General features: G+C 38.7%; 1 long non-coding RNA gene across 1 annotated transcript in view; it reads right to left on the bottom strand.

The window, feature by feature from the left end:
• LOC308064239 overlaps positions 1 to 27,685 on the bottom strand; it is a 33,017-nt gene continuing 5,332 nt past the window's right edge. The window contains exon 2 of the long non-coding RNA XR_013928318.1: positions 1 to 26,303. This is a non-coding gene — a long non-coding RNA (uncharacterized lncRNA). The remainder of the gene's footprint in view (positions 26,304 to 27,685) is intronic.

The following is a 27,685-nucleotide window of genomic DNA, read 5'->3' as shown; positions in this document are numbered from 1 at the left end:
TTAACTTGTTTTATTCCAAACTGAGATAATCATCCATTTTGTCCTGTAAAATTTGGCTTCCACTTCATGCTACAATAAAAGTAAAACACTGAAAGAGAGTTTTCTGGCTTCTTTATCTACTATAGACTTGAAAGAATGACACTTAAAAGTAGCATGGTGTACATCAAGCACAGATCAACAAAAATTTCCTGCTATTAGTCATTTCACTTCTTCAAACTCTGCATCACTCCAGTAGGATGGGTTCTCACCTTAGCCTTTGATTTATGTAATGAACTTTTCTAACTTAACTCATTTTCCTTTACAGCTGGTGCCTGTGCCTGTGTCACCATTCAAAATATGCATCTTATTAGTGATTTAAGCATCAGATTTATAACTGGCTTGTCATCTTTGGGGAAAAACGGTTGCTACTTACATACTATTGCAGACTTCATGATGTGATGAGCTTTTTCTTTTTATCCTCTTGTAGCTGCTGTAATCACAGTGCCCTTCCAGCATTTCTATGAGAATTCCTACTTAAACTGAATCTTTTTAAGAAGACAGACATGTAGACCTAGTAGACAGCAAAGCATCCTTTGTCTTTCCTTGTTCATTAACATGAAATGGAAATTATCTGTTTCTAAATGATAATGGTTGGTGTTTGTTACAATTTCCTCAAGCACAGCCAAGACGTTTATGGTGGTTTTGCAATTTTCAAGTAAGTCTTGACTAAGATGTGTTTTGTGTATTAAAAGTCTTTAAAAGCTGCAATGTTTCATTATTTAACATTTTTTTCATGTTACATATCGCTACTAGGAAAAATTTTCCATGTTGTAAGCAGGGATTTGGCCACGTGGCTCTCATTATCTTCAATGAGATTCACATGGCCAACTCACTGCCTTGACTTTGAATATTTATATGTGTGTACACATACTGCTGTGTTTCACTGGAGCCGTTACTCTCTGAGGAACAAGAATGGTTATTTCTACCTGGAAATCCGTTAGCACTTGCTGAATTTTTCTGAAGAGCATTTCAGGCAAATTTTGATCCACCAATGATTTCACTGGACATGTACCATTGTTATTTATTCTTCACAAATACTTCTCTAAGGAAGTTTAGTTTGAACATTTGGGGAATGAATGTTCGTTTTTCAAGCAAATAACTTGCTGAAACAGTAAGTCATCCACATGTGTTAATAGTTATGGTCTTTTCAAAAAAGATACACAAACACCACCATGTGAGCTAGAAGGTTAACCAAGCACCATGAACAAAGAATGGTGGATTTTCACACAAGGTTACCATCAAAGATCTTCTGCAGAAGTTTCTCTGCTGTTTGTGGAACTGTGTGCCACAATAATTATGAATGCTAATTCTGCATTGAAAGCAGAGCTATTTGCAGCATAACAAGCTCCACTCCTAAACAGTTCTTGCCCACTTTACTGTAGGCCAGTACAAGATCCAGTTAAGAGCTCTTTAGACTGCTCTTCTACAACTCGAAGGAATCAGCCTTAGCCTGGAACAGAAGGTCTCAGACAAAGTTCACTGTAGTGGTCATAGATGTTAATGCACCCAACTCTTGGTGCCACCAGAGCTTGCAGTTTCTCTTAGTAGGGAAGGCAAAATCCCCTATGTTCTTTTATTTCAGCTGCTCCATTTCACAGACTGATGTGTTTACTGCTGAATGATTCATATGCTGCCTTCTGCTGACTCTGCCAAGAAAGCTGTGACTGACAGGTGAAGTGCAAAACATCTGCTGGGAAATAATAGTTTTAAACCTTTGCTACATTTGCTCAATGAGCGTTAGTCAGAGTTCTTCATTGAAGTGACTTCATACTATTCAATGACTGGCAAGGTGATTCAAGAGCAAAAAGCATTGCATTTTATTATAATTTGTAGTCAATAAAAATTGACCACTCAAATGTACATAACTGGAGATGGTCTCCAAAATCTACCTTGACTCTTAATGAAAATACACCTGCAGTTTTTGAGTTGCTTATGTTTCACAAATTCCAGCAAGGTCAACATGAATCATAAATGCTTGGTACATGTAAATAAACAAGAAACTTTTGCTGAGATGTGATAGGATCTTAAAGCAACCGGAGCGAAACTGCATCCTCCCTGCTTTCTTTCTGAGATGATTGCACCAGATGAGACTGATGTTGTTTAATCTCTAAAAATACAGATGAAATTAAAAAACCCAAAACCAAATAAATAAATAAAACCCAAACAACCCCTAAACTCAACTAGAGAAACTTTCTCTTCAAATACTGAAAGCTCAGTGCTTCAGGCATAGTAAATGAAAGTTTTGAAAAGAACTCTGTCCCTTCCTCTGTAACAGTATGTTTGTAAAATAGGTCCTGCCCTTCCCTCTTGCTTTCCAGGTGGCCAACTTTCTCATTATGGGTTAGGCTAGACGCCTGTTTGTTGTTGCAGACAAGACAGCTAACTCCCCTCAGGAGTAGCTCGGTTGCCCTTTTCCTCCCTCCGCCTGCCTCTTGAGGCAATACTGAAGTTTCTCCCTGCCATGCCAAAGCTGTTCCCAGAGCACCTCCCACCCCTTGGGGGGGCTCGCTCTGACCCCCTGGCAGCAGCCAGGCCAAGGCCCACCAGCAGCTCCCCTCAGCTGCCCGCTTTTGTGCCCCTTCAGCAGTGTGTCCCATATCCATTATTTACACACCAAACTGAAAACCACCACGTTAAACAGTTCTTTCCTCTACTGTAAGGTGCCTAAATATTTATTTAGGAACCAAACATCCAAAAATAACTGCCTTTAAGGATTAAAAATCCAAACAAATTGATAAAAAAGACATGTGCCTGTAGCTGTTCTTGTTCACGTAGTGACCTGACACACTTTAACACTGTCTGTGCCTTCACCAACAACATACGACGTAGCTGGGTAGTGATGAATTACATTTTTTTGCACAGGGCCCTTAGAAACTGATGCCCTCCCTTCCCCCTCAGGTGCAACTAAGTCCCCTTCCTGTTTATTCCAGGAATTTGCCCTTACTGGTTCAATTTCCCTCCCTCCTGCTCTCAGATATACAACCTACCATGTGTAGCTATAACATAATCCAGACATGGTATTTGGGTTTTGTTTTGGGGTTTTTTTTTCATCCAGTGAGCACTGTTTTCTGCAGTAGAACCATCCCTGGCCATATCAATTACACAATCTTGCATCAATTACATGAGCATGAAGATTATTTGCCACACTAACTGAATGTTACTCACCAAGTGTTTTCACCCTGTAGTACTGACAGCAGACACTACATTATTGAGAATGCCCATGTTCTTAAAGGCATTTAGCTTCACACAAACCCAGACATCTATAATGAAAAAGACCTATTTGCTTTTTCTCTATCCAGTGCAAAATCTTTCCTTTGCCACGAAGACACCAGCGTTGCAGGCAGTTTATTTTTAAATGTTCCAGGGGGAATCTCCTTGAAATCCATTACTATTATTACTATATCCACATTTTCCTGTAAAGTGTGCTAGGTTTTATCCATATGCACAAGATCAGAGTCCTTAGACTTGAAGATGCTATTTAACCACCAAATGATTGCTTCTTCCAACAATTTTTCCCTAAAGTTCTAACCTGCTTTCCCTGTCTTCATACCTTTCCCTGGTACCCCAGTTCTAAGCCTCTAGATTAATCAGCATCACACACCACATTTTTGGATGTTGAAGCACCCTTAGTACTTAGAGTATGTCATCATGCCTATTCCCTTCAGAACAACAACACTGTCTGGGTTATTGACTCAATAAAGTAAGCTTACGGGAGTCTCTCAGGGTTTTCTGCTGTAAGGTACTAAAAGAAATATGTGAATTGTTTTTTTAGTTCACTAAACAAACAGGCACAGAGGAAAAATAGATGACAACCAAAACTGCTACTTGTCTTGTTTTCATGCTGTCCTTCTCTCACTACAAACACATGAAGTTAAAAGTTTCATTTTTCATATATTTGTCAAAAATAGATTCATTTCCTGTAAAAAAAAATGTTCCTAGAAAATAAAACCTCAATGACATAATTTCCTCCACCTCTAGAAATGAGTATCAGAACTTTAAAAATCTATAAGCTCAGGGTAAGATAAACAGGTATTATTATACTACTCCTCCATTGCATAATTTCTCCATGGAGGCATTTTAAAATTACATTCATGATTTTCTTCCATATCATAATGCAAACTCTTACCATATCATTTGCTGTCTAATATAATCCCAAAGCTACTTTTGGCATTCTTTTTTTCCAGTTTCTCTTCTGCAGTTTTGCAGGGCTTTATATCTATCAATTTATACTTTACGAATGTTGTTCTCTGTGTAATTGTCTAACAGTCCTGGGATTTCTTTCTAATTTTCTCAGTTCTCTTTTTTTTTTTTACAAATTCGTATTGTATGGAAACTCACTAACAAATTTGCACTCTTTCTTCTAGATCATTGATGAATTTGAAAAACATAACTAGAACACAATGATGGAATTTCTCATTATGTAACAAATCCCAGTGTAGGTCAGTTTTTGCCAATCATCACTACTTCTTCTGATCACCATGTCTATCCTCAGGTTATTTCTCACCTTAGTGTTTTGGGGCTTTTTCTTTAAATCAGTTCTGTGAGATACCCAGTGCTCACAAAATTACAATTGTATGCTAGGAAAATATGAGAACTGTAGTTCACTGGGTTGCAATTTGTGTTTTCTTTACAACTTTCAAGTATCAAATGTATGACATAGAATTCCAAAGTGCTGAAGATGTAGACAGTTAAAGAATGTCAGGGAAACAGCATTAAAAGGTAGAAAACAATGAAACTCCAGATGGCTTTATAACGATGAGAAAGAGACTGTGTGAAAGACAGAACATCAGTTTCTGGTGGATATGAAAGATTTTTTGGGTTTCTGTGGAGAATGGATTTTGATTGATTTTGTTAACTCACCTCAAAGTTACATTTGCACTTTGTAAGTCTGAATTTCACTCCTGATCTTTGATTCTCTCTTTAACTATTTTATATTCCTTGACGATGAATTGCTTTCTGTAAAAGGTGATACTTTTCTGGAGCTAGACTGCAATTAATCTTTTACAAAATCCATGTCAGACACTTTTTGATGTAGTCAAGGTAGCAACATAATTAATCAATAAAGCAGTGTGCTATCATTTAATCAACCAGTTCTAGCCAGTAGAATGATGCTTGATTACAGTGGGAAGACTGCCATTTAAATAGACTGAGGAAAATATTTTGCATGCACACACACATATATATTGTTTTTTTTCATCTGTTTCATATGTTTTTAATCTATGCTGCTCTTTTTTATTTTACAAAACAATTAATAAATATTCATCCATGGGCTTATAGTAACATTATATACTTCTGTATTCACAACTTGCAGACTTACTGGAAAATATTTTACAGGTTTTGATAATAAATTCTTTCTACAACTTTTCTATAGGATTCTTAATGCAACCACCATGTTTATATATTGTATATCAAAATTAAATAAGACAGTTTAACTACTTTTGGCTCTACGACACAGATACCACAATAAAAATTAACCATTAAGGATTAAGTCTTGGATCCATCAAAGCAGTTAACCACATAAATAATCTTATGGAATTTATCAATTCAACACATAATTAAGTCCTTTACTGGACCAGATCTCCAGATTGTAATAACAAAAAGATGTAGAAATTTAAACAGGTTCCACTGGGCTTTTTTTGTTTCGTTTTTAATTTAGGAGATATGATTCACTTGTTTGCACTGTATTTAAACACTTTTCTGTCCTAGATATTGTACTTTCTGTACACAAAGGTCCACCTCAAAAACTGGAACATATCTTGAACATCCTACACGAATAAGTGGGCTGATCAGAAAGACCATGAACCAGGGGGTAGTAGAGACAGCTCAGACTGATTTGTCTACCACTTTGGCGTCGTAAGTGGCATGTGCTGCAGATCCCATTGAACGGCTGACAGACCTGTCACTTCCTCAGTTAAAAAAGTATTCCCTGAAATATGTAGAGAGTGGAAAATTTGAAAAGCCAAAGGCATAACATTTCAGAAAAAGTAGTTTTAAGTTTTGTACCGTAAATAACTTCCACATAAAGCTACCTAATTTTTTGAAAATTACCTTCCTCAGTCTGGCCCTCGCATATGTATTAAATTGGTTACTCAAACACTGAGGCTGCAAAGTCACAAACCACCTATGAACAAATAGTCTGTTTTACACTTCCTTCACACCAGTAAAATTTGTTCTAATTGTTTTATGTTAACCACTGTTTGAAATCAACTTAGGACTTCAATCTAAAATATTATAACCAAACTATCTATCTTATATTAAATGAATATATTTAAGATATCCAAACATTTTTGACCAAAAAAAAAAAATTACAAAAAGTTTAAAAATTCAGTAAGGAGAAAGGCTTCTCCAGAGTTTTCACTTTCTAGAAATTTAGGGTTATATAAAGCATATTTCCATGCCCACGAATGTCACCACAGCCAAGATTTCAGTGCATTCTCTGTAACAGAAGCCAATCTGAACCATTTGAGCTTTTATTAGTGGAAAAATTATAGTTGAACTCAGATGATTGAATACAAACCCAGATTGCAGAGGCATTCCAACTGCATGTGACTTCCCTCCACATGTTTAAAAAATGCCGTGACAGTTGTCTCTGCTTATTTTGGTGGCTGTAATATCATAAGGAGTAAAATTGCCGTTGCAGCTTTGTCCTTTTTCACTGCAGAATTATTACATTACATGTCTATTAAAACTGTTTCAGAAGACTTCCCATTACCTTTCTACAAACAAACAAATAAAAAGCATGGAGTCGAGCACTTTTTGTTATTATTCCTATTCCAGCTCAGGATTTTTGTTGCACTGCACAAATAGGAGGAAGCATCTGTCCTAACATACTGTAAATTCAATCAGGAATTAACTTGTACAAATTCAAGCATGCTATTTCTGATCTACTACGGAAATGCGTTTTGTAATTAAGTTGCCAACAGTCAAGTCCACAGATTGGTTTTGGATGACATTCAAATCTTCCCAATACAAGAGTCCTTTCCTAATTGGCCAATATATCATTATTTAATATGATATACAGCTATTTCTTTTTATACATAACTCATTCAGTAGGAATGGAGATTTTTTGAGATCATTTTACCTAGATTTCATCTTCTGAAACCTTTATTACACAGCTGCTTTCACAAGATGCTACCAATTAGGCACAAGGTAACAAAGTCAGTAGAAACCCTTCTCTTACAGGAGACAAGTTGTGCAGAAGAATATCCTTCCTAATGGAGAAACCCTGTTTTGTAGAAGTTTCTTGATTTCCCCAAGCTTCAGAATTAGACCCATATAACTGAACAAACACCCTGTGGCCGTTCCTAATATCTTTTGCAACAAGGGGCAATTTTTTGCCATTCTGTACCAACAGAGTTCTTTGCATTCTGTTTCTGCCTTTGCTTAAATGAGTGAGGGCAGACACTTGTATTTAGAGTTTATACCATACAGCAAACAGCATGTCAAACAGATATTTAGGACTGTCCTTCATGAGTGTAGAATTGATTCTGGCATTGAAGCAGTGTAAAAAAGAGAGAGAATCAAGGATGATAAACATACAATATCCTTGTTCCTCAGTGAATACCAATAAGCAAAAGAAGCATAGCTATTATCCAAAATAGTGTGGCCAGAAGGACAAGGAAAGTGATTGTCCCCCATACTCGGCCCTGGTGAGACCTCACCTTGAATATGTTCAGGTTTGGGCCCCTCAGTACAAGAAAGACACTGAGGTGCTGGAGTGTGCAAAGCAGGGCAACAAAGCGCGTGAAGGGTCTGCATAACAAGTCTTACGAGGAGCAGCTGAGGGAACTGAAACCATTTAGTCTGAAGAAAAGGAGGCTGAGGGCCAGAAAGGAGGGTGTACACAGGTGGTTGTTGGTCTCTTCTCTCAAGTAACAAGTGATAGGATGAAAGGAAATGGACTCAAATTGTGCCAGGGGCGGTTTAGACTGGGTATTAAGAAAACTTTCTTCACTGTCAAGCGTTGAAATAAGCTTCCCAGGGACATGGTGGAATCTCCATCCCTGGAGGTATTTAGAAGACATGTAGCTGTGGTGCTTAAGGACATGGTTTAGTGGTGGACTGGGCAGTGCCAGGTTAACAGTTGGACTTGATGATCTTAAGGGTCTTTTCCAATCAAAATGATTCTGTACTTCTATGATTCTATTACTGTGACTGTGATACAGGAATATTAGTATGGGTAAACATATGAATTGGTTTAAAGGATGGAGATTGCTTATTTGGAGGTTAGATGTTATACTTAGTTGTTCAGTAAACAGGATGTAGTAACTCCTGCTGTATTTAAAAGATATTATAGATAGTAAAACAAAGGTGTCTTTTTCAATTGATGCAATATAACTGTTACAAGACGTATAAAGTCAAAAATCAATATGCAGGCAGACATGTCTGCCTGTAGGTAAGCAAAGATGGGGCTCAGCTGACCAAATGGACACATCTGCCATGTAAAATCGTACAGCAGATCTGGTCATACCTTTGTAGTCAATAGAAAGAAAGAAACACACGTAGGATCTGATTCATTCTATTTAAAAATAGATGTCAGAAATAGTCCACATGTTCTGAAAATGCCTTATAAGCTTTGAACAGAAATATTTTCTACAGAAAACCAAATGTAAAGTAATGAAATGGTCATTTGTGCTGAATTTCAGATTCCCTTGCTCTGCAGCAGTTAGGTTGTGTTGTGCTTTTCCTTGTTCCTGCTGAGATCAGAATTTAAAAGTGCCCAAATAGTGGGAGAAATGTCATGTTTACAATTCTTTTCAGCGTGGTGAGAAACAGGAAGTGACAGAAATAGTAATCTTGGCTGATATTCTAGCAAGAGGCACTCAGACATTATTCTTGGGGATTTGTCATAAATGCCTTACATTATGGTTTTGAAAGTTTTCAGACTGGTAGAAATGAAAATCTGGGGGATCCATCCATTTTGTTTTTCCATTAAAACAAAAAAGGTTTCCTATGACAGGAACAAGCTCCAAAAAGGAAGAAACACACTTAGCAAACAAACTTATGTTAAGAATGCTTTGCTGGAAATATTTATACTTTACTCCTGGAAATTATACAAAATAGAGTTTCACAGTGGTATCACTTGAATCAAAGGGTCTCTGCATGTTAAGATATTGAATGGAGGTCGAAGGTTATCCTTTCTGATGAATTTTGTTTAAAAGTACTTGACACATGTTGAAATCTGTTTCTTCCAAAAGTCAAACAAAAAAATGGCCTTTCTAAAAATTGCACAAAGTTCAGAAAAACAGTATCTTTTCTAAGGTTAAAGTTATGAACAAAGTACACAAGGAGGATCCTCTTTCTAACTCTCTAGCAGTTTTCTTATCTTTCCATCATGTAGCTTAGTGCTATTCTATATCACTTCAATGATGGTGTGTGAACCATGTATCCAGTCACTCTGGTTAAGGACAGTGAAATCCTTACGGCACAGCAGGAGTACCAGTCAGCCAGCCATAGCCTGGGTTCTCTTAAACGAGACTTTGAGATGCAGGATGAGAGTGCTGAGATCACTTATCTCAAATGTGGGATATCTGTATTGCTTTCTTTCGTGAATGATTTGGTTTGATTCTGATGTAGTAAACAAAAATATGCCTTAAACTGTTACGTTATGTTGGACTAAAGAAAGCTCATCTACAGCTTCTCTTTTGCCACATGCTGACAAAATTGTCTCTTTTCCACAATGTTTACTGAACTTTTTCTGGGAAATTGCCTTAACATGCTTTAGTCTTCATGGGCCAAATTAGTAATTAGTTACTACTTAAAATTTTGAAGTTAGCCTTGTTGGTTTTTTTCTTCAGAGTGAGTTGAAGAGCACTAATGTAGTCAGTCAGCCAGCGTAGGGCATAAGTAGCCTCGGGAGAGGCATGGTGATGAGTAGTGGAGTGGAAAACTCTGCGCAGCTGAGCTTGGAAGAGGACAGCTGTCCTCAGCCTCCTCTATGCTGAGAGCCTGCTAATGGCAGACAGATGGGCTGAACCTGGGTGAGATGTTTGTCTCTTCAACACCCACTCTGACCTGTGAACTACTGAGTAAACCGGAACACTACAAGGCAACCTCCATACAGAAAAGCCTTCCTTCTTTTGCATACAAGTGCAAGGTCCCCTCCCTGTTCCCTTTTGCCTTCTCTCACCCATAAAAAGAAAAGTCCAATTTATATTTTGTGCAAATATAAAGTATTTGGGGAACAGGAATGCTGATTTTATGGGTAGATTTTAAATGAAACATCTTCAATTTTGGTTTTGTTTTTGCTTCTTTTTTTTTTTTTCTCTTTTGTTTTCAGGTTGACAACTGAAATGCCACTGCCACTAAAAGATCTGAACACTCTTGTGATGAGTTCTTCTGGCCACTGATGTGCATGACATACTTTTGGCTCTGTCTTCCTGTCATTTTGTATGAGATTCTGGTCACCACTACCTCAGAATTAGCCCTCTGCACAACACGGCTGACCAGCAAGATAAATCTTTGACAACTCTCTCGGGTCTTTGCTCTGAGGCCACAAAGCTGATGTGTCTCAGAACAACAAGGGAAGCTTTCTACAGCCATCTTTATAGTGAACCAAGTGAATGAGGAAGGAAGAAGGAACTGTAAAAATAATTTCATTGGGTTTTCTCCTATGTCTCTGATTGTCCACTCAAACCTCTTTTGCTGATGCTTGTTAAGCACTCACAACACACTTGAACAAATTTAATGCATGGCTATGCAGCTCCTCTTTCCACATAACTTATGACACAGATTTTCTCTAAGTGATTCCTGACTTTAGCCCTGTTTTATTTCTTTCTGACAGCCTCCTCTGATTTCATCAGACACTAGAAAGACTATGTTCTTTCTCCACAGAACACATTTCTGGTTTAGCTTACATGGCCCACAGCAAGAATTAACTCATCGCTGGGGTTTGTTCACAGAAAAGATATACTCAAGAGTGATGATACTTTTCAGATATGTTTTTAAGCTGATGGCTCAAGGAATTATGCCATGTATGATGTCCCATAAGTCACTGTTTTCCTTCTGAACCAGAATCCAAGTAAATGAATGTCATTATTTTATGTGACTTTGTGGCTTTTATATGAATGACAGGCATTTGCATCATCAAAGCCACTATATCTAATTGACACATTTGCTATGAAATTTGGAAGTGGTTGGAAGCTGAAGATTACTATTAACCACTAGAAATTATTATAATTGCTAAAAATCAGCAAATTTTGGCAGCACAGGTTTTCCACAGATTATTCTGCAGATGAAATGAGAACTTTGGATTTGAGATTTAGCAGCTCAGCATATGTCATAGGGGCAGCTCATTTTTTGAACATGTGATCTTTTAGTATGCATTTTAAAGCCAATGGATGTCTTGTATCTCTCAAAACTTTTGTCCTGTAGGTACAGGTGCAGATCAGAATAGTACGGAGGGAAAGGAAAGGAAATTTGCATCTGCATCATTGCAAACACAATCATAAAGAAAAGGTTGACCTGCTCCACAGCTTGTAATTGTTGAAATGAACTTAGAGGCCAAATTCTTTCTTCCTGTGTGTTGTGCTCTAACCCCAGCTAGCAGCTAAACCCCACACAGCTGCTCACTCAACCCCCCTCGGTGGGACGTGGGAGAGAATCAGAAGAGTAAAAGAGAGAAAACTTATGGGTTGAGATGCAGTTTGTGAAGTAAAGCAAAAGCTGTGCACGCAAGCAAAGCAACACAAGGATTTCATTCACCACCTTCCATCGGCAGGCAGGTGTTCAGCCGTCTCCAGGAAAGCCGGGCTCCATCATGCGTAATGGTTACTTGGGAAGACAAACACCATCACTACAAGTGTCCCCCCCCCATTCCTTCTTCTTCCCCTGGTGTTATTTGCATGATGTCATGCGGTATGGAATATCCCTTTGCTCAGTGTGGGTCAGCTGTTCCAGCTGTGTCCCCTCCCAACTTCTTGTGCACCACCAGCCCGCTCTCTGGTGGGAGGGGGGGGGGTGAGCAGCAGAAAAGGCCTTGGCTCGCTGTAAGCCCTGCTCAGCCATAGCTAAAACATCCCTGCAATAGTCAGCACTGTTTCCAGCACAAACCCAAAACACAGCCCCATATCAGCTAGTGTGAAGAAAATTAACTCTACTCCAGCCAAACCCAGCACATTCTCCATCTCTTATTCCATACTATTTACATCATGCTCAGTTCCCACGCTATCCAATACATCCTCACTAACCACCACTCCTCTTCCCATCCTTTGATACAATACACAGACATAATTCCCTTAGTCTATGAACCACCCATGTGAAATGCCTGTAAAATGTCCATCAATGTCCACAAAATATCCATTGAGTTTGGGTTCCATCTGTTATGGTGGTAGCTCAGGACAGCAGAAGTGTTGTGTTGTGTGGAGTTATTGTCACCAGAGCCACCTCAGGCTGGGTCACTGCTGCACTTTTCTGCTTCTTGTAATACTTGTCCTCCACTGATTTGGGTGGTTCCTGATACAGTAATTCCTATAACATGCAACTCAGATACTTGGTTACAAAACTTTAAAGGTATATTCATTGCAGTCTCCACTCCTGATCCCTCTGGGCCAGGTCATAGAGTTTAACTTTGCACTGAATTCTTCCCTTGCACTGAGTCTGGCTAACAATAAGAGGTTCTTGCTATAGTAATTCCCATAATATGCAACTCAAATCACAGGTTACTACAATTTAAAGGTATTTCTATTCCAGTTTCCACCCCAGTCCCTCTGGGTCACACCATAGGTTTTAATATTGCAATGAACTCCTCCCCTTATCCCTGTTCTGGCTTGTATTTATCCACAGACTGCAGTCCCTTAGGGATGTACCTGCTCCAAGTGGAGCCTCCTCTATGTGCCACAGTCTTTTCAGGGGTTTACCTGCTGCAGCATAGACTTATCCACAGCCACAGTCACTCTGAGGTGCACCTGTTCCAACATAGCCTTCTCCATGGGCCACAATGCCTCCAGAGACATACCTGCTCCAGCGTGGCTTTATCCACAGCCACAGTCCCTTCAGAAGTAAATCAGCTCCAGAATGGCCTTACCCATGGCTACAATCCATCCAGGGCTGTACCTGCTCTGTTTTGGATTTATCCATGGCCACATGCTTTGAGATGCTCCAGCATGACCTGATGCACAGCCACTGATGTTTCAAGGTGTAGCTGATGCAGCATGGACTTCTCCACAGCCACAAATGCTTTGACTGTACCTTCTCCAGCTTGGACTTGAAGGGCCATAATCCCTTCAGAGGTATACCTGCTGTGGCATGGACATAACCACAGCCACAGATACTTAGAGATGTACATCCTCTGCCATGGGCTTATCCATGGCCACAGATGGTTTAGTGTGTTCTGCTCCCATGTGGACTCATCCACAGGTCACAGTCCCTTCAACTTGAGCTCACACTGGAGTTCCAGCCTGTCCAGTACAGCAGCACAGAAACAGCAGCAATGCCCTGGCCACCTGCCAGCCGAGGCACATCGCCATTGCTGTTATCAAAATGTTCCCAAGCATAACAGAGTAAGATGATAAGAGTACAGCAGTCCAGCAAGCATTGAAAGCAAAAAGCAGACACTAACTCTAATATACAGTAAGGCAAGTAAGTCCCATGGCAAGCACAGAGGCCTGCCAATTAATAGCTAAACACCAAGGACAACTATAAATTCAATCTAGCACATTGAAATAAAATCTGTTGTTGTCTTGAACCCTTCATGCCTCACATTAAGCACCAAAAAGAACTGTTCTGGTTTAATTCCAGCTGGCAACTAAGCGCGGCACAGTCACTTGTCCACTCTGCATCCCCCACAGTGGGATGGGGGAGAGAATCAGAAGAGTTAAAGTGAGAAAACTCATGGGCTGAGAGTAAAAGTAAAGCAAAAGCTGTGCACGCAAGCAAAGCAACACAAGGATTTCATTCACCACTTCCCATCAGCAGGCAGGTGTTCAGCCGTCTCCAGGAAAGCCGGGCTCCATCATGCGTAATGGTTACTTGGGAAGACAAACACCATCACTACAAATGTCCCCCCATTCCTTCTTCTTCCCCCAGCTTTATATGCTGAGCATGATGTTGTATGGTATGGAATATCCAGCACACCATAGCAAATCCATGCTTGCTCTTCCTTTTGTGGTTTTCTGCTTTGGATATGACTTGTTATTAAGATTGGCTGTATTTTTCTATGAAGGAATGACTTTGTTAAGTGAAAGTTAATCTTACAAAAACAAAAACAACCAACCAACCAAAAAGACCAAAACCCCAAATCAAGGATTTTTCAGAGGTAATCAGCCTATTTCCCTGTAGTGAAGCTTCTCAGGCTTGAATGAGTGTAACTGCAGACCTATAAAACAACGAAGGAAAAATAAACAGAAAAGAAAACCAAATTAAATCTTTTTGCTTTACAGACCTAATATTTTAGAAGTCTGAGTTCCATATGACAAAACTAGAGGGAACAGGTGTTTTTCTCCCAGAGCCTTGGGTCACATGTTATTTGTTATCAGATGTTGTAGACATATTCCACTTCTATATGCTAAGCTGGCTCATCAAAACAGAGAACCCTTATTATGATGCCTGGAGTGGTTTATCTATACGAAATCTCTCTCAAGTATGTGTCTTAGCTGCATCTTTTTCTCTGGCCTTAACAAAGTCAGTATGGCCTCACCCATATTCCATCATAAACTAATTTGTGTAGTATTTCTCTCCACTTCTAATAGTTTTCAAATAGTACTGTACTGTGCCTAAAGGGTAGAGTAGTGTTTATGAATATATCTTTTTCTTATCTGTCATTCTTGAATATCTCCATATGGTATTCCAGAAGCTGTTGCTTTTCACCTGTGGTTTAGTACAACACTTATATTTTGAAAAGTGACCTGTGGTTGTGGCTATTCGACTTGAACTGGTGTCTCAGAGATGAATGATCTACTCTCTAGAAGTACCCTCTCTCTCTGTGTGGAAAGGGAGCTTGAATAAGGAGTTCAGACAGACACTAAACCTTCACAGAACTGAAAATAAATATGATGAATGCCACTATATGCATCTATATCCTACATATGAGCACGTTATAGAACAATGCAAATGAATACGTGTTTACAGGAGTGATATGCATTCCCAAAACTGGACTCTTCACAGACTAGGCATGTGACCTGGACAAGCCAAGTTTCTCTAACTTTTCTTTTTCCCTTGCATTTGTGCATATGTGTATTTGTGTCAGTCTGTTGCTTTTATTCTAAACTTAGATTGCAATAGTGAAATTTACCTTCTGATTAAGAGACCTACATTTAATTGGAGTTGACTGTACTAATAACTTAGGGACTTGCTTGCAGGCAGCTATGTGAAGACAAGTAAGGTATCTGCCCGGGTCTGACTCCTAACCAGTAGCAAGCATATGTTTTAGCCCTAGTGTTTTTCCACCACAAAGCTCACTCAGAATTCAGCTCTCTGAAGTGTTTGCTAACCTCACCAAATTAGAAAGACAAGTATCCCTCTAAAACTCTTGGAAGAAGAAAGTGGACAAAGACTATTTCCTTATGTGGCCTTTTGATATATCTATTTACACATTACTATCCCTCAAATGTCCTTTGGCTTTATACTCGGGTTAGAAGGGCACTGGATCTGGTAGGACAGATGGGAACTTGTTAAATATGATACATATTCTGAGTTAGTTCATATATCTCTAAGTGATCATTCAGACAGAATTAGAGCTCTAGGTGTGCAGAGATTTTGGTTGCTCTGAAGTATTATATTTCCTACTTACACCATAATAGACAAAATGACCCCTGGCGTTCAGTGGGAATGAATTAACTCAATGATCCCAAGTACCAAAGCAGTAGGACTGTGCTTGTCAGTGTATGTTTGGAGGTTTTTAGACAGGAATTTTTCAGATCTTCATTTCTTTCTCTATCAGTAATTGTTATGACATACATTTAATGCGCCAAGTTGCACCAGGTGACTTAGAAATGTACATCACTGACAGTCAAAGCTGTCACTGTGTCCTTTCATGGAACTGAAAGACCTGGTCAAAAGAGAAGGTAGCCTGAACTGAAGAAAGGGAATGTGAGGGGTGCTCAGTAGGGGCATCATATTTGCCTCTACATGTACATCACATATCACATGCAGATACATGCATATTACATCATATCATATCATATTGTATCGTATCATATCGTATCGTATCATATGGCATAAACAGAATCCTCTGAAATCCCATCCAGCAAATCAAAAACTGTTTTTATAAACTGTATGTAGAAGCCAAATCCTTTAGAAATTACTGTGTTTTCTACACAGGATAGGGGCATACTACAGAGATATCATAAACTAGGCTGTAGCAGTCCTGTATTGTATAAGTTAGAAAATAAATTGCACATTTTCTAGAAAGCAAATTCACTGAAAAGAGTTGTGATTTTCATATTGAAAGGTGAAATGTCCTATTTTTAGCCAGAATTGCAATTATGGCTGAGAGCCATAGCTGAATAACTGACAAGTAGATATATCACAAGCAGATTACTATGGAAATAGCAATTAGACCGACAAATCCTTTTTTTGCCAAGCAGCGTTCATGGTTTTTTACAAGCATTCTTCCTTCACTTCCCCACATATCTATTTTTAGGTGTACATATAAAGAACAAAGAAAAAAATTTTTTATACTTTTGGATGTTCTACCATTTTTCAGAGAGAGACACTATGTACAATCCTAAGTACACCAGGAAACCCCTAGGAAGTCACCGAGCAGGATGTAAATGGCTGAACTCCAAGGCCAGGAAACAAATCAAGAAGCCCTTTTTAATTCAATGATTTTTATAATTTTTTTTCTTAAAATATTGTTGGGCTTTATTTATTCTGGGATCAATGCACTTATATTAGGCATGAGAAGAGAGAAGTTATTATTTGTCCTAATTTAGGAGTCTCTCATATTATTCTTTTGATTTTGTTGTTGTTGTTGTCTTCATTATCATCTCCAGCAAGCTAATCCTCTTATGTTTTCATCTTGCCTTTGTCCATGTGGTACGTGTGCAATTAATACCTTCTTCGGTGCACAGCAACAAGGCAATAATTTTTTCTTGACAGATGGTGAACTGAGAGCCAAAAGTGTAGAAAGAAGCTTCAATACCATGGTGCTGAGCACTGGGACAGCTAACAAGGTGACTGGCTTCCCTAGACCTGGGCGTGTCTGAGAATGAAATCGATCCACACACAGTGGCTTGGCCACTGCACAGTCCTGGGCATGCGGTAGATTTGAATTCTGCCCCCCTCTGTAGGGTTTAGACCTTAGTCCACAAAACACAGTCTCAAGCCTTTTCCTGAAGGAGGAAATTTGAGCCTTTCTTTTGAAAAAAAACAGCATGCGCTAGAGGGAAGTGGAAAAAGGAAACAGGACAGAACAGGAGGAATATTTTTTCTTTTAAAAGATACTGAGGGGAAAGTGTTTCCCCACAGATCAATAAGAAAACATCCACTTACAATTCACAAGCCTGTGTCCAGGGATCATTCTGTGACTGAGGGATTTCCAACCTGTATTTCCTAACTTTTAAGATAACTATAAAGGCATAGATTCAACTATGAGACCACACACCTCATGGCTACTTTTGAAAAGTTGGGTTATAAAATAATTTGTTACAAGACAGATCCAGGAATGCCTTTCTGAAATTATCATGAACAATGGATAGATAATAAGGATATGTATTCAGGTACCTCAGCCAATCTTTACAAACAATGTAATTTTGAAGGGATAAGCAATTTTGTATAAATGGCCAAATGTCAATAAATAAAATATAATCTACTCAAAACAAGTGATTGACTTGGTAGCCTACTGGAAGTCTTACATCTGTACTTTATTCTCCATATCGATACAACTAGGACTTGTACAAAAGACAGTGGGTATTTCTGTCATAGGCTTTTCACTTCAGTTTCTGAACAATACCTTTCTATATCACATCTTGAAGTATGGAACAGACTAAGTTGTAATTATTTTACTTTGCAAAGTCACCCAGAGATGTCTTTGTTAGCTGAGTCTTCATACTTAGACACATTTTCAGGTATTATGTTACTTGAAAATGAAATTACATGAATCCTTTCAGAGGAAGTCTTCAGGCTGTTACAGCAGAGTGGATTGTTACTTAATTTTATGATCCATGATGCTAATGAAGCAGATGATTTTAAGTAGTACTTCTCATACAGTAACAATAAGAAAATCCCAGAAGTATAAATGACTGAGCAAACCATCTTCTCCAGAAAGCCATGTAACTTTAGACCCACAATTACGTTTCTTCTGTAAGCCTTCACACAAGATAAAATTCCTCCAAAGCCAACACTTAAAGGCTTCCAAGGGAACTAAATGTAGGAGTGTTTCATTTGTTTTCTCAAACTGCACTTGCCCTTTTCAGGATGCAAAACCATGAGATTGACAATAATTCTTGGTAATTAAATGAACTACAGAAAGTACAGAAGGAGAGGATAATAGTTTGTGATTTGTTTTCACAAAGCAGTGTGTCTTCAATTGCTTTGTTGCACACTATAAATCCTCTACTTGCTGTAAATTATGTCACATTGTGGCTGCCATATAAGAACAAGCATGCATGACATTGCAACGACACCAGCTACTATCACTGCGTTTATAGTGGCTTGCGTATCTTCATTACAAAATCCATTTTAAACTCCTTATGTATTTCTTAATAAAATACGTATACCTCAAGATCTGGAGCTCTGCCGATTTGAGGAACTCTATAATTCAGACAACTGTGATTAAAGAAAGAACACATGTATTTGGCAAGCCATTATATTTTTAATGGACTCACTTGTGGCTTTGCCAGAAGTTTTGTGGAGGAGCTGGCTTTGTAGTGCTGGATGCCTGGACGCTATGGAGAAAATATAAAAGCACAACCAGCTTCTTAGGTCCTCTTATCTGAGTGGGAAAGAAAATGGAGTTTTCTATGGATGGAGCCAGCAGTACATTGCGGTATTTTCCCTTGGCTCAGCTCTGCCCTCAGTGAGGAAGGAGACAAAGTCCTACCTGCTCTCTGATACCATCTGCATGCCTGGCTGTGAAGTACCCGCTGACCTCTGCGCAAGAGCCCTACACCTGCTCCCAGGCCCCAGAGGAGAGGCAGGTCTTCCTCTTGTGCTCTCTACCTTGCTTGGGTAGGAGGAAAAGGAGGGAAGGAAGGGAGGAAGAAATGAAGGGAGGAAGGAACAAAGGATAAAAGGATGAAAAGATGGAAGAAAGGATTCAAGGATGGATGGAAAGGAGGAAGGGAAGGAGGCTCTGGGATTCCTAGCAGTCTACCCTGCAAATAAAACACAGCCATTTTCAGTAGATTGAGGCAAAGATAGTTATTATCAATATTGTTTTCTTTAAACCTTCCACTGTGTTTTGCTAAACAGTTCACAAAGCATTTCCTGAACATTACATCTAAGGAATTGTCACATCAGAATCTTTCTGAGATTTACTATTTTTATTTACTGAGTCATCCAGATGTCACCACAAGTGTCATTTTAAAAACGAGAAGAAAAGAAACATAACAACAGTTAGCTCCATCACTACATACACACAAGCTAACTGTGAGAGTCTCCAACACATCCAACAACCCAATGAAGAGTGTTAGAAGAAGGAATCCTCTCATCCTGAGATAAAAGCATGAATTAGCATTCTTCCTTTAGGAGATCCTTGCTGTTGTACACTTGATGTTCTCTGGGTTGCAGAACAAGACAGGTATAATCTAGGCTCTCCTCTACTTTTATGTCCCTCTGTATTACCTTTGGTGCATTTTATATCTCTGAGGAATAAAAAAAAATAATTCCTAAGAAATAGAGCAAGAAAAATAGTAATACTACTTAAGATGCAAGTATTCTTGTATACTTTTACATACAAAATATAAGTTTTTTTATGCCAGCTGTGATTATGCCTTTGGACACAATATGGTCACTGCAACTTAAATCCTGTTTTATAAACTACAGATGATATCCCTGGGGTTGCAGCCGTTGGTAAGGATGATTTTTTTTCTTTGCTTTCTGAATCATGTATAAGTGGTGTAGAACCCACTGGACAAATAACAGTTCTGTCATTTTGGCAGATATATTCTGTATGCAAAACTGTCTCTTAGTACTCTTGATTTTAAAGAAGCACATTGAACACTGAAAAAGCTGAGTCAGCAGAAGCCAAGTCAGCAAATGAAGCTTTAGTGCCTGTCTGTAATTAGTTTAGACATTCAGACAACAAAGGATGCTAAGTTATTCCTCTTTGACAGTATCATAAAAAGGGAGAGTAAAAGAAGCCAGAGCAGGTTAGTGTACTACATCAAATGATTTCCATGGGGAGAAACGCAGTCATTGTGCAACGTGCTATTGAGACAACTGAAAGTTACTGGTCAAGAATTCATTACTGAACACATACTTTTATCTCAATGAACCCGTTGCTAATTATGTCTTCACCTAATCCATTATGACATGGCTTCAAGCTAATAAAACCATTTCCTTTGGGGTACAGCAGTTTAGGTACCTCAGTATTAGTTTCCTAATAGAAATAAATGGGTTAGCTTGTTCACTTAGCCACACTTAGTTGTGTTCACTAGAATAAATGAGAAAGATGTGTATCTATCTCCTTCATCATCCATGCAGTATCAGCTTCACAGGTACATAGTAATTAGAGCTCATAGAGCTTGCTGATTAATATCTAATTTTAAAGCTTCTCACGGTGAAGCACCTCACACTCAGCATAATGCTCGTATTCCTGTGTAAGCGGTAGGGCTTATTATAGACAAAGCATGTGAGCTGATTTAAGTGAAGCTGAATTTTTCATGTTTATGGACTTTCATTTTAGCAGAGGACAGAGGTAGAAACTCAGGAATAACCCTAAATTCTTAATGCCCTGCTAGTAGAATTGAGGGAGCTGAGTCTGATCCATTTATATCTCCTTGCTTTCCTGCCAGTTATGTTTCAGACACCTAAACTCAACGCACACCATCAATATTTAGTATTTCAGTTCACCCAAGAGCATAGGATCTGCAGATCCCTAGTGGCTCAGTGTAGAGCTAAGCAATGGCTGGTTCATTTTTTAACCCCCACTTTGGGTGCACAAACAAGGCATTTCACTGCCAGGCTCATCTGGGCAGCTTGTGCCAGTAGGTGTCTTGGGAGTCTACTGAGTAAAAACACTCAGTGAAAGCCAAAGGTGGTTATCAGTGTGTCCTTCAGGTATCTGGTTGGCACTACAGCTGCAGAGTTGGGGGTCTGATTTAGCATGGGACAGGTATGTCTGCTTTATAGCCTCTTCCCCATGAGCATTTTCTTACAGGCACCCCTACATGGCTCCCCACTCTGCACATTAGCTGTCAAACAGCTTGTTAGGAGGTGTATAATACCCTTGGGTGTTGTACAGGAAGCCCTTATAATTGTATTTCAGGGATACAGACTCCACTGCAGAGATCACATCCTAAAAGCCAAAATGCAAGAACGTTCCCGTGGGGTTTTTTTTCTTAGACCTGGGACAAAGTTGCTGTTTATTTCAGTGACAGTGCATAAGGTATCAGGGGAATAGGGTCCAAAGTAATTGCACCCCCATCACCATAGGCCATTGAAGAAGTGGTAGAAGAAAACAGCCTTAAGTTATGCGACGGGAGGTTTAGATTGGGTATTAGGAAAAATATCTTTGCTGAAAGGGTGATCAAGCATTGGAACAGGCTGCCCAGGGACATGGTGGAATCGCCATCCCTGGAAGCGTTTAAAAAATGTGTAGGATGTGGTGCTGAGCAACATGGTTTAGTGATGGAATTGTAAGTCCTGGATAAATGGTTGGACTTGATGATCTTAAAGGTCTTTTCCAACCCAAATTATTCTATGAAAATGCATGTGTCCTGAAAATCACTGTAAGTAAAGATCTTGTTTCTCTGAGCACAGACATCTGAAGACACAAGGGTCTAGGCAATGCTGCTGGCATCTGCTATATGGAAACAGATCCTGGGCAAAATCACATGAAGTTGGTAGCTCCTTTTGTAATTATTCAAGAAGAAAGTAAAACTTTCTTTGAGATTATTGTTTCAGTATGCTTGTTAACTCATTTAATATAAACTAGGATATGTGATCTGCTCACCAAAGAATATTTAGTTCATACGTAAAGTTTTTTTGCCACATAACCAAATCTAATATTGGATATTCATGAGCAAAAACCATTGATGTCAGAGTTTCAGCTGTTGGTTTGTTTTTGTTTTTTTATATATTTTTATTTCCATTAGTATAAACAGAATAATCAGGAATAAAACAAAAGAGCATAATACAAGAATGAGAAAATAGGAATAAGAAATTAGTATTGTTCTTATTACTTATAAAGGAAAAGCTTTGACAAAAACTTCTTGTAAGTAAGGCTGGAGGGAAAAAATAAAATTATTGTGGTATTGTTGTAAAATATCAAAATTGTGTAGGCAGAAATTAAACTGTGTACAAAGCAACTGAAGGATACATTGTCTAGTCCACAGAAATATGCTCTCTTGGACACAGGAAGCAGGCTTTTCAACTCTGGTATTTCTGAGACTACTATTTAAGGGAGCAGGGATTACCTTTCCCATAGAAGAAGGTGTCAACCTACTTCAGAGATAAAGGACTTCTATTAAAGGGGTCATTGATGTCAGAGTCCAAATACGTCCATCACATCAGTGACTCTTTTAATCACTAAGTCCCCATGTTCTAGCTAGACTCTTAGGTCATACAGCTTGTTATGTCTAAAATAATTAGGATTATAATTAATAGGTCTCATTACCATCATAGACCAGCCTTATTGGTTGCAAACTCAGGCAGGGAGATAGAACAGGTAAGACAGTACTTGTTCTGCCTATAGAAATTTATATTTGCTTCCTTAGCAGAATTTGGGGACAGTTGTTTTGTCAAATCTTGGGCAGACTTTTCACACTCCTACCTTGTATGTCACCCATGCTGCACAATATTTACAGATGGCTACTGAAGAAACTAAGAGAAGTGTATGTATTTCTGCGATGGAAAATTTCCCTATCCTCTCACTTGATGTGAGTCTAAGGGTCCTTCATACATATGCAAAGCATATAGGAAAATCTGCTTCTCAGTGCTACTAGAATTTACATGTCCTGAACACAGCGCTTGTTCCAGATTAAACTTGATTCTACACACTTCAGGCAGGAAAAGCTTCCATAAAATATCACCTCCAGCTCCTTTCCTCCTCCCTTCACTTTATTTAGTCTTTTCTCTTTCTTATTTTTCTTTTCTTTGATATCTCTGTCTCTACAATGGCATAATAACAGACTTCACACAAGGTATCTCTTTAAACATATTGCAGAATAAAAGTGTTATTTTCCTTGGTTTTAACCTGGTCAACAAAATTTCCAGCTCTGAAAAAATCTTTCATCCACAATGCATCATTCTGCATGTGATTTCTTGATGTGATGAACTCAAACAGTAAGAGACTCCAAGACCGATCCTCTGCTAATGGAAGTGTTTTCCACTTGGTTGAGGTTAAGTGAAGCTATGGAGTTTACAGCAGCAACAGATTCTGCCTCATAGCTCGAATGCATCAAATGTTATTTTTCTGCTGATTTGTGGCTGGGCTTTCTTCTCTAATCCACAGTGTAGTGAAGATCAAAAACTGTATATTAAGTGTTGTTCAGTTTTTTGGGTTTTTTTTCCCCCAAGTATTGTTGTTGGTTTTACTCCTTGCATGTGAGCAATGCCCTGAGTTCCCAATGGAAAGGAGGGACCCTGCTGTGGCAGACACTGTACAAGGCTATAAAGAAAAGATAGTCCCCACCTCAAGGGCTTACTTAACCTTTTTTAATTACTGATTCATTTTAAGATTGCAGTTCTCATGACTTGAAGTATTTTCTCTCTCTCTTACTCAGTCTTTTCTAAGAACAGAAAGACTAGACTGTCCTCTGGCTTATAAAATGACTAAGAATTTTTCTGTAATGCTCCTTTTTCATCACATTTTACATCAGTCGTTTCTTGTATGGGTTAGACCTGAAACACATATATTACTCACTGAAATAAATGAAGACACATGACACAATACTATGAATTCACTCTTCCCCCAACAAAACCCAAGCCATTTGAAATGCTTTAATTTCTGCCAATGAATTGCACAAGCTCAGGCATTGAAATAGGTCCTGTGAACACAGCATGCCTTGCAGAGTGTTCGTATTGCAGCACAGAAACCAATGGGGTCACTACTAAACCAGAAGTGTACTCCACATATAAAGGGCTCTTCTTCTTTTGTGTCCTTAGAGACTGCAAAAATATTACTTATCTGAGGTTAACAACCTGGCTTAGCCTTATTTTAATAATTCAAGCTTCATTCCATTCAGAATTAGGAAATTAATATCCTACTCCTCTGAACAGAAAATTGAAGGGAATTACTATTATTTCACATCTGAAATATATTTCAGTAAAAAGATCTGTGTGTTTGGAAATAATGAATAGGTTTGATTTTGATTTTTTAGAAAATGGCAGGGTATTTTCTCCTGACTTTCACTGGGAAAAAAAAAAAAGGAAAATTTCAAAACAAATGAAAATTTCTATTTAGACCAAAAAAGAAATTAAAGGCTGTCTTCACTAAACAAAACAAAACTGGTAATCATTCCTTTAAAGTCATAAGCTGCTCTACCAAACCATTACTCATCAGAATGTATTGTTTGCTGATATTGCAAATATAAGGAATCTTTGTCTGAGTGTAAAACTTGCCACAGGGAATATTTCTTTGTCTTAAACAGCATTGTTTTAAAGATCCATTTAAAAATTATTTTATTATCTGTGCATTTAATTAAAACTAACATTTCAACCTTTTAAATGGGAAGCTTGAAGGGGAACAAATATAACTACCATTTCCTATCCCTAGGCCACTTATTTTTGAAAAGTGGGTTATACTGAGGCACTTCAGTCTCAGTAGAGGGATCTTGAATTTTAGAGTGTGGACAAGACCAAAATTTTCATTAATTAAAAACAACAGCAAGAATACCCACTATAAGCAACACTTTCTTAGGTTTACCACTGAAATGCAGCTATACCTGGAGTATACAGCATCAATACACCTGGAGTATACAGTATCAAGCTGTATCAGTGTTAAACAACATGCTTTTGGATGCCTGGTTCAGTGATCAGTAATGTTACGATGTTCCAGTAATAATGTATTTACTGGAGGAGGGGAAAAGCTAAGGAGGCAGGCAGACTCTCCTTGCTTCCCCTGCATTATCACTGATGAGTGCACAGACCAAGCTACGGTCCTTACTGACAGCACATTTCAGCCAAGCATTGAACCCATTCTAGGCCTTCAAGCAGTGGTCTGAAGCCAGTCTTCCAAATGTCCTCTGTCAGAGCAAATATTGATTGATACAAGCCATGGAAACGACAAAACAGGCTGAACAGGCTGGCTGTTTGATTTGCAACATTTTTCCACTACATCTTTGCTTAACCTCCCCAAGCACTTTTACCAGGGGAAAAGTAAAAGGTTTACACATTAAGATTTATCTTCTTTGGTTCTTGAATATTTGTGGCTTTGAAAATTGAGCAGCTACAATGTCAAAAGACTGTCATTTGTGTTTTAGGGCAAGCTGCATTTTTGGCATTGTCTAGTTTGTTTGTTTGACAATAGGAATGTTAAGCACAGTGCAACTGCTGCTCCATCCTAACCCAACATACTCCATACATCACATTTTATAGCCTCCCAATGCTATCAGAAGCAAACAATACGGATTAAGTAGCTATGTGGTTAATGAAAAGCCATATAGTAACTCCACTGTCCCTGAAGATGGCATTGGGTTATAACAAGGCCTCTAGGGCCACCAGGAGTCGTTTTGGGCCTTCAAGCAAGTAAAATTCTTGCTGCTGTTCACTTCAGCTATTTTCTTTCTTCTCGTCTTCAATGTTGCTTGCTGCCAGGCTCGACACTCCCTCCCTCCCAGCAGCATGCAAGCCATGCCCAGGTGGCAGCAGCTACCAAGGAACAGAGGAGCAGGGACGGGCAGGGAGCGCGGCAGTGCCAGCACAGTGACCAGGGCAGAGGGGTGACGCACAATTCTGGTCCAAGGGCATTGCCTGAAACCACCTTCTCCTCTCCCTTGCTAGGACCAACGTTAAAGGAGTTTGACTACAGTGTCTTGCAGGATATGGCACTATAGGGTTAATAAAACAGAGGGATATGCAGACATCCCAGAATATTTTTTGCTGGTTTTGAAATGGCAGGCTGGGTGGGGAGCTTCTTTTCCTCCTCTTCTCATCCTTCTCCTCTTTTGATCCTTCTTCTGTGTCTGTTTCTTCACACCCTACACACATGTTCAGAGTGAAAGCTGAAAAACAAGTTAATAAGTAAATTCTGTGTATTTCTCTTTTCCTGAAATATTCTTTGCCATACATAAAAAGATGACTGCTTATGCAACAAAACTCTCAAAGCAGCAGCAAATATGGCAAACATATTAATATTGAAAACAGGTGTGCTTTTCTGTTATTCTTTCTAATCTAAAATGGGTATTTTAACCTTAAAGACAACATAAGTCACTTTTGGAATACCCTGGTAAGTAACAAAATGCATGCTTGCACTGTCTTCTGAATCATGATGCTACTATACAAGGCACAACACATACCATCTTCTTTCTCTGATTAGCTTCGTAACAAAGAACTGTCAAAGCTGGTAAAACCAAACTGTGAATGATTTCACTGTCCTGCATCTGTTTATAAATTAGTGCACTTAGTTTGCCTCATGGCAGCCAATGACATGACATTAAAGGCTGCCGTAAACTTTGTAGGGCTTTGAATCAGGGCTTTGTGTGGAGAGGAGTGTAGGGAACTGGGGCAGGGTGAAGTTTCTAAGAACTAGTACAAGTCAGTGTGGCCTCTGGACTACTTTAGCTCATTTCGCTGCTGAAAGGTTTAGCATTTGGGTTCTTGATAAGTATGGAGGAAGAAAGGAAATCTACTGATATTGGATAAGCTGTCCTTTCAAAAAAAAAACAGCTCAGCCCATCTTTAACATTCTTTTTGATTTGCTGTTGCTTGCTGATGCACAAGGGAATAGACCTGGCTTCACTTGATGCTGCAAAGGGGATAGTCTTGAGGACTTGCCCTTTTCATGGTTTTTATATTCTTTCCTTAAGCATTCACTTTTGCTAAGTGTTACAGAAGAGATACTAGACTAGATGGACTTTGGTCTCATATATTATCATTGTGTACTTGGAGGCTAGCAGCAGTTCTACAAGAAATAATGATGTGTATTCTAGAAAGCAATTATCGTGCAAAACATGGTTTAGAATGATAAAGACTAATTTGTTATAAAAGACACAACAGTGAAAATTAGTCAGTGAAATGTTTTCAAAATCCAGTAGCTCTTCCTTAAGAATAGCCTCATTGTTATCAGTTGCCCTTAGCAACATTAAAGGCAGAAAGGTTATATACTATGTTGGATGCTGTAGGACAAATAAATAGCACATGTGTAACTGCCTAATTGGAAATTCAATTGCAGTTATATATATATATATATTCAGTGATAAAAACAAGTGGAACCTGATTGACTCCAAGTAGGTATGGCTCCATTGACTTCAGTGAGCTACACTGACAGGAACCAGCAAAAGATCTGTCATCAATTTCTCGATAGTTCTATCTAATTTCTATCAGTGTGTAAAAGGAATAGGATTAATTTTATCCCTACTATAACTCCAAAGACTTCAAAGAGGTT

The sequence above is a fragment of the Falco punctatus genome (genome assembly GCF_963210335.1).
Source record: "Falco punctatus genome assembly, chromosome: 5".
Lineage (NCBI taxonomy): Eukaryota > Metazoa > Chordata > Aves > Falconiformes > Falconidae > Falco > Falco punctatus.
Note: the sequence above shows the minus strand (reverse complement) of the source record. Positions and strands in the feature narration are given on the sequence as shown.